The sequence below is a fragment of the Hipposideros armiger genome, unplaced genomic scaffold, assembly GCF_001890085.2.
Source record: "Hipposideros armiger isolate ML-2016 unplaced genomic scaffold, ASM189008v1 scaffold_53, whole genome shotgun sequence".
NCBI lineage: Eukaryota > Metazoa > Chordata > Mammalia > Chiroptera > Hipposideridae > Hipposideros > Hipposideros armiger.
Genome location: NW_017731403.1, coordinates 131,434 through 139,491, shown reverse-complemented (window position 1 = coordinate 139,491; position 8,058 = coordinate 131,434). Strand labels below are relative to the sequence as shown.

The 8,058-nt window shown below is 33.9% G+C and overlaps 1 protein-coding gene across 13 annotated transcripts in view; it reads right to left on the bottom strand.

Annotated features, from left to right (window-relative positions):
- The window catches only part of CLOCK (clock circadian regulator), a 120,611-nt gene that overhangs the window by 75,205 nt on the left and 37,348 nt on the right, over nt 1-8,058 (bottom strand). For 4 of the 13 annotated variants that reach the window (XM_019640848.1, XM_019640847.1, XM_019640845.1 and 1 more), the window contains one exon: nt 5,775-5,849. The exons of 7 other annotated variants lie outside the window; for them this stretch is intronic. The gene's annotated coding sequence lies outside the window, so the exon portion shown is untranslated. Of the gene's footprint in view, nt 1-3,036; nt 3,101-4,743; nt 4,876-5,774; nt 5,850-8,058 lie in introns of those variants that run through there. 2 more of the 13 variants (XM_019640855.1, XM_019640853.1) reach the window with 2 other exon arrangements.

Below are 8,058 nucleotides of genomic sequence, written 5' to 3'. Positions count from 1 at the left end.
TTGCTACTCTATAACTGTAATTTTGCTACTGTTATGAATCATAATGTAAATATCCTTTTGTTTTCCGACGGTCTTAGGCGACCCCTGTGAAAGGGTCATTCAACCCCCAAAGGGGTAGCAACCCACAGGTTGAGAACCGCTGCTCTAGACACTTGAAACACAAGGAAACAGATTCTCCCCCAAAACCTCCAAAACGAATGCAGCCTGCTGACATCCTGATTTTAACCTAGTGATCCATGCAGAACTTCTGAGCTGGACTATAATAAATGTGTACTGTTTTAAGCCATTAAATCTACGGTAATTTGTATGGCAGCAACAGAAATTTAATACATGTCCAACTCTAACTATCTGATAAACCTGCCTTTCCCAAACCCTCTCTCCCTCAATATTTACAATAATCTATCTAGAAAACCACCAAGACTAAACCAATTAAGCCCTATTTTTCTTTTACATCAGTCACCAGGAGAGGCTGAAGACTCCAAAGGTCGTCCCCCATCACCTGGATTCTTGGTCCTATCTACTCTGTATAACCCTACACTGACTCGTTTTCCCTTCCTTTCCCAATTTTCAAAATCCTTTAACTGTGTCAACTGAACTCACGGTATATCATTAACAAAACATCCTATTTCCTCAATAGTGTTGCTGTACATACTCTTCACCTTTCTTGCACAAATGGAAATCTCCCTCTCCTCTAGGACTTCTGCGCTAGCTCCAGTCCTTTCAAATACAGTAATACCTTAGTTTGCGAGCATAATTTGTTCCGGAAACAAACTACTCATACTGCAAGACATCGCTCATTTACCATGTTAAAATGTACTTGGTTTGCGGGCATAATTTGTTCCGGAAACAAACTACTCATATTGCACGACATCACTCATTTGCCATGTTAAAATGTATTAGAAATGTTTTCTCATTTTGCAAAACACTCGCAAACCACGTTAATCGCAATCCAAGGTTTTACTGTAATGGCCATTTTTCTCTCCCACATCTCAAATGAGTAGGCCTTGGTGGTGAGGGCCTAGTTCCTTGTTCCTCATTGTCATTTCTAAATTATTCTCTCTCCCTTCCCTAAAATCCCCAGCTTTGAATCTCATGTCTCCAGACAATATCAGATTTTAACCTCTCCTTGTTGTAACCATTCATAAACCCCCAGAACAAGCCCGCTCATTCCCTGAGGGCTGTTACTGTCTCCAACACCTCTGTTGTCACTGTTTTTAGATTTTAATATCTACACAAATGATCCTTCCAATATCTTGGCCAGTCAGTTCCTTGATCTCTTCTCCTCCAACAATCCTATGTTCCATCTTCCACTTATTCCCTTGGAGTTACTCTAGAATTCACCATTCCAATAATCACACACCTCTCCATATTCTCAATTTCAAGCACCTTATTCCTCTATACCTCACACAAGCTAGGATAGCATGTGGTCCACCTGATTTGAAACCACAAAGATAAAAACACAAACATTTTTTAAAGTTCTCCAAAATAATCACTATATCTACATTTATATTTAAGATAAAATTTACTTCCTTTAAAGTATAAGATTTTTCAATATCTAATTTATACACCAGGGGTGCCAAAAAAATGTACACATGACCTGTATTCATCTTTTGTTATCGGTATATATTGAGTACTACAATTTTAATAGTTTTTTCCTTTCTTAAATGTGTATACATTTTTTTGGCACCCTCTGTATATGCTATCCACTTCTACTTTTCTATCCCTATTTGCTTTCAAAGCTATAAGATAAATATATGTGGGTGTATTTATCCCTTAGCTGACATTTTTTTAACTCACTGACTGATTGCTTGATCCATAACTGAAATGACAAGGTCTGGGAAAACAGCAGGCCAAAACCCTATCTAAATCTGTGGAGTATCAAGGGAAATGGGCTCAAATTGCACAGACACATCTTTGCAGCACACAAGTATTAGTAGTAATAACGGATAGAAAGGATGTGTAAATGGCACAAAAATTCACACCCAGAAGGCCCAGGTTTCACAGAGTACAACCTGAATTTAAGTATTATAAAACAGACATACCCTTGACACAGAAGACACAGGATTTGAGATTTTTACTGATTTATCTTCAAGCCTGTAATTGAGCCCACTCAGTAAATGTGTATTTCATATACTAATTTTTCAGTTCTGAAATTTCCATTTAATTCTTTTATATGGTTCTATTTTTCTGAGAACTATCTTTCCATCATTTCAAGAGTGTTCACTTTTATCTCATGGAACACAGATATAATAGTTGCTTTCAAGTCTTTTTCTGATAATTCCATCATATGGATTATCTCAGGGTTAGCATCTGTGTATTGTCTTTTTCCTTAAAAAAAAGGTCAGATTTTCCCGTTTCTTTGTATATCAAGTAATTTTAGATTATATCCTAGACATTCTGAAAATTGTTATGAAACTCTAAATTCTATTAACATCTTCTGGAGAATTTGATTTTTTTGTTTAAGCTTAGACTGCGTTTCCATCTATTTTGCCTTTTGTGGGTGGTAATTCTAATGTCAGTTCAGTTTTCAAAGCCTTTACTATGTTATTTGGGTTTCTCTTCTGCATGCATCATTCAGGGACAAGTCTGGGATTTGAGTAGTGGTTTATATTGTAGTTCATTTCTCTAAGTCTTTGCTGCGTCTGTTCTGTGCATGAGTAACTCATGTGTGAGGTAGGATCTCTGTGGGCTCATAGTCACAATTAGGGAAGCTCCTCTCACATCAGCTCTGTTCTCTCTGAGATTTCCCCAGCATGCTCCTGTTTCCAAGGGCCTCTTTCCCAACTCCTCTGACCAGAGAAATGGTTTTTTCTCAGAGTTTTATGCGCTTGTGCCACCATGGCAATGCAACTTTATAGGTGGAGATGATCTCAGGGCAAGTGTGAGGGAGAAAAAAAAACGATTCTCTTTCCCTGTCCTCTATCTAGAAATGGGGGTTTCTCTTGGAGCTTCTGCTAACTGCTATACCCACTGTGCAGTTTCACAATTCAGCCCACCATTAGGTCAAAGCTGGGTCATGGGGGGGGGGTAACTCACCATTATACGGATTATTAATTTTCAAGTTATAACTTCCGTTCTCAATTTGCATGCTATTATTAATTTTCAGATTCTTCAGATAGTTGCTTTTGGTATTCTATTGACGTTTTTAGTTCTAATCCACCAGAGATAGGGGCTTATACTCCATTGTGGCTTATCCACTACATTACATTCATTTGCCAACAGACTTTTCACCTAATGGCTTTAGTAGTCATTGACTGATGATTCTCTAGATGCATAATTTCATTAGAAGTTGCCCCATCATTCTCCCAGCGTTTCTTATCAGCTGTGATTCTTCTATAAAGGTAAACTTTCCTTCCTATTTGGTTATTCTGGAATATAATTTGGGTAGAAAAATAATAATAAATGATTGATTCTTTCATCTACCAATGATTTTCAAAGTAATGAACTGTGCTGTGTAATGAGAGCATTTTTTTAAGTATTATTATGAACTTTTGGATTCTTATATATGTGTATTTCAATCTACTGCAGTCATGATTTTTATTATTATTATTAGTTTCAGGTGTACAGAACAATGCAATATTTATCCTTTTCACCCCTCACAAAATGACAACCCCTCTCCCCCATCGATTGCCCCTCCACCCCCGATTTCATACATATCTATTACAATTCCATTGACTCCATTCCCACACTCTACTCCACATCCCATGACTATATATGTATTAAATTATAGTTGACAGATAATATTATTCAACAGCAGCTTCAGATGTACAGTGCAGTGGTCAGGCCTCTACACCGTCCATGAAGTGGTCTCCCTAACAAGACATGAGACCATCTGGCCCCCTAAAAAATATTTACAACATTATTGATTATATTTCCCAAACTGTCTTTTCTATCCCTGAGGCAATATTGTGGTTAGCAATTTATATTGTCTTGTCCCTTCCCCTTTTCCCTCATCCCCACCCCCGCCCCATCTAGCAATCATCAGTTTTTCCTCTGTGTCTCTGAGGCAGTCATGACATTTAAAAAAATCTATTGTTTTATGGAAAATTTCAAACATGCAAAAGTAAAAAAAAAAGAATAATATAATTATCCCATATACCCATCACTCATTTTCAACAATTATCAAATCATGGTCAATCTTTTTTCATCTATTCTTCCCTACCCTATTCCTTCCCATTCTTCTTTGCATTATTAGAAGCAAACCCCAAAATCTATATATCTTTTCATCTGTAAATATTCCAGTATGAATCTATAAATTACAAGAACTTTTAAAAAAACAACCACAATATTATACCTTTAAAAGTTAACAAAAGTTATTTTGTGTGTAAGAACTGTGACACAAAATAACAAAATATTTGAGATAAATTTTTAAAATCCTAAATATACAAGCATGAAGGTATATACCATGGCTAATGTATTAAAAGTCTCAATATTGAAAGACATCCAATATATCCAAATTGACCTACAGATCCAATATCAAGCTAGTTAATAATATTAACAAATATTAAACTTGCTTAATATTAAGCAGGAAGTTTGTTTATGAAATTGATAGGCTATGTATAAAACTTTTACTTACATTCAAAGGAATGAGAAGAATTACAAGGCAATTTTAAACAATAAAGTAAGAGGACTTAAAGCTACAATAATGAAAAGAGTATGGCACTCAAACAGAATAACAAATAGAACAATGGAACAGAACAGAGTTCAAAAATTAACCCACAAATAAATCTGAATTACAGTTACCTGAATTGCAACAAAGGCACCACTACTGCATTACAGTAGGGAAAGGATAGTCTTTTCAATAAACAATGCTTGACCAAATGGATTTCCATATGGAAAACAAAATGAACCAGGAAGGAATCCTACCACATTTCCTGCATAAACCTAAATGTAAAAGTTAAAACAATTAAGTTTATAGAAAAAAATACAGAATATTTTCTTGGCTTTGGGACAGGCAAAGATTTCTTAAAATACAAAAAACACTAACCACAAAAGAATACTTTGATAAAATGGACTTTTTTTAAATTAAGAAATTATCTTAATGAAGACAAACTATTAAAACAATTAAGAAATAGGAGAGACAGCTTTAATACTTAATCCAACAAAAAACTTATCCTAGAAATAAAGAACTCCTAAAAATCCATAAGACAGACAACCCAATAAAAAATTGGGCAAATGACATGAACAGGCATTTCTCAAGAGGATTGGATCCAAATGGTCAACAAGCATGTAAACATGTGCTTAAACCTTTTAAGTTATCAGGAAATTATGAATTAAAACTACAATAAATTTTCACTACATATACAGAAGAGATAATATTAAAAACACTAATAATTTCAAATGTTGGTAAGGATGTAGATCAATTAGAAAACTTATACACCGTTGGTGGACTCAACCACTTTAGAAAACCGGGAGCATCTACTAAAGCTAAGTAGCCAAATTACCCTAACCCAGCAATTTCACTCTTGGATATTTACCCAACAGAAATGCGTACATATGTACACCAAAAGACATGCTCAAGAATGTTCACAGCAACATTGTTCATAACAGCCCAAAACTGATAATGATCCAAATGTTCATCAACAGTAGAATGGATAAATTGTGGACATATAAATGAAGTATTAAAAAGCAATGCAAAAGGATGAACTATTGCTTGCTATGTGAATCAACATGGGTGACTCTCATAAACTAGACAATGGTCAAAAAAGACAGACACAAGAAGTTCGAAAATAGACAATACTAATGAATAGCGAATGAAGTGAGATAACAGTTACCTGTGGGAGTGTGTGATGACTGTCAGGGAGCATGAAGGAGGCTCCTGGGTTGACGAAAATGTTCTATGTCTTGATCTTGGTATTGGTTTAATGAGTGTAGACGTCATAAAATTTCATCAAAATGGGACTCAGGGTTTATGCATTTCATAATATGCATGTTTTAATTCAATATAAAAAGTTTTAAAAAGTTAGCAATACTTTAACCAGTCCCCTGTTTTAATTTTTAATTTTTTTGATTATTTTACTTGGTGAAATTTAAGTCTAATAGAACTAGGTTTCTACAACAGTCTGCCTCTTAGTTGGGAAATAACCATTTTCAGTACAATTACTGAAGAATTATCTTGATATGTGGATCCTTCCCACATTATAAGGGCAACAGATAGTCTAGCTTAAAGTTAGACCTATCCCGTATTCACAAACTAGAAAATACTAAGACGGATTTTTTTCTTAATGTAAATATAATTGATTAATTCTTCTATTCTTGAGTTTCCTTCAAAATATAAGAAATTTAATAAAACCATATCTACTTTTACAAACATATTTATGAAGCTAAGGGAACACATAATAAATTTTTAATGAGATGAGCTAAAGTAATATTAAAGAAAAGTACAGGATAGATGAAAATTTAATAGACTATATCTAAAATTTGTTAACATTCCAAATTACACTAATTGTTATTTAACTATGATCTTATGATTAAAATAATTGATGAGATAATCAAGAATACTGTTACTATAAAGATCTTATCTTTGCAGAGCGGTTTTTACATTTGCAAAGCTCTATTTCATTTCATTTCCACATTACAACTAAACCCATTTTATAAAATACTTACTAAATCATAAACTTATTAAATACAGAAAGCATCACAGAACAGAGCATCTCCATTGATGACCACATGGCTAATCATAAACCACCCAACAAAAAATACTGTTCAATAACAGCATCGCCATGTAAACAGAGCATGTGTTAAAGAACTTTGAAAACATAAATGCAAGGAATAAAAGTGTATTTTTAATGGAATTAAGTAATAATTTAAAAGCAACACTGGACATAATTTCCAGGTTTTGGGATAGCTGCTAAAGAATTTCTTTAAACTTTCTCCTTGGAAATAATGTCAAACTTCCAGAAAAGTATAAGAATAGTTCGAAGAACTCCTATATACACTTTATTCAGATTCACTCTTAACTGTTAACATTTGCATCATTTCCTTTACCATAAACATATTTTCTGAACCATATAAGAACCAGTTATACATATCATGCTCTTTTATCCCTAAGTACTTCAATGTGTACTTCCTAAGAACAAGACATTCTCTTAAATAATAATAGTATTAGTTACTAACTTCAGAATATTTAAAAATTATACAATATGTTAATTTAATGTCTATTTTCCAACTTTTTTAACTGAGCAAATAAAGTCCTTTAGGGCTTTCTTCCACCTCCAGTACATGACCCAGTCCAAAGTCATGTATTGCATTTAGCTGTCATATCCCTCTCAACTCCTTTAATCTGGAATAGTTTTCCTCAGCTAAGTATCTTTTAAACAATCTTATCTTTACATAAGATTTTAAAAGTTGGCTTCGTGAGCAAACTATATAGGGAACTTTCATTTTAAAAAGGTGTTCAGTGGAAGAGTGGGAAAAGCTTCAGGTAGATTAGAATGTCTTCCTATCCAAAAGTGGCTTTTATAGTATATATACATTTTAAAGTGTTACAGTGAGGAGTCTTCTAGGTTTCTTTGAGATTGGTAATTCTTGGATTGGTGGTTTAGTTAGTCTCTTAAGATTAAAAAAATATATATATACAGAGGACACCAAAAAAATGTATACACATTTTTAAAAAGGAAAAAAACTGTATTAAAATTGTAATACTCAATATATACCAAAAGATAACAAAAGATGAATACAAGTCATGTGTATACATATTTTTGTTTTGGAACTTAAACAAATCTGGCCAATGATTTGATGACTATCTGGAAAGAATGGATCCAGAGGAAATTACTGTTTTCAACAAAATTCTCTCCTATGGTTAACAAAAACTCCCAATCCCGGTACGAAAACTCTTTAAAGAAACCGGAATTATTGTGATCGTGCATAGACATAACAATTATGAGAGCTACAACGGATCTTGTTATTTCACTCAAAAAACACTGACTGTGTGCCAACTATGTGCCATGCATATGATAGCTACAGGGGGATCCAGTGGTTAAAGCAACAGGCATGGTACCTAGGTATTATTTTTCCCTATTTTGATTATGAAGCAACTAGAATTCAGAGTGGGAAATG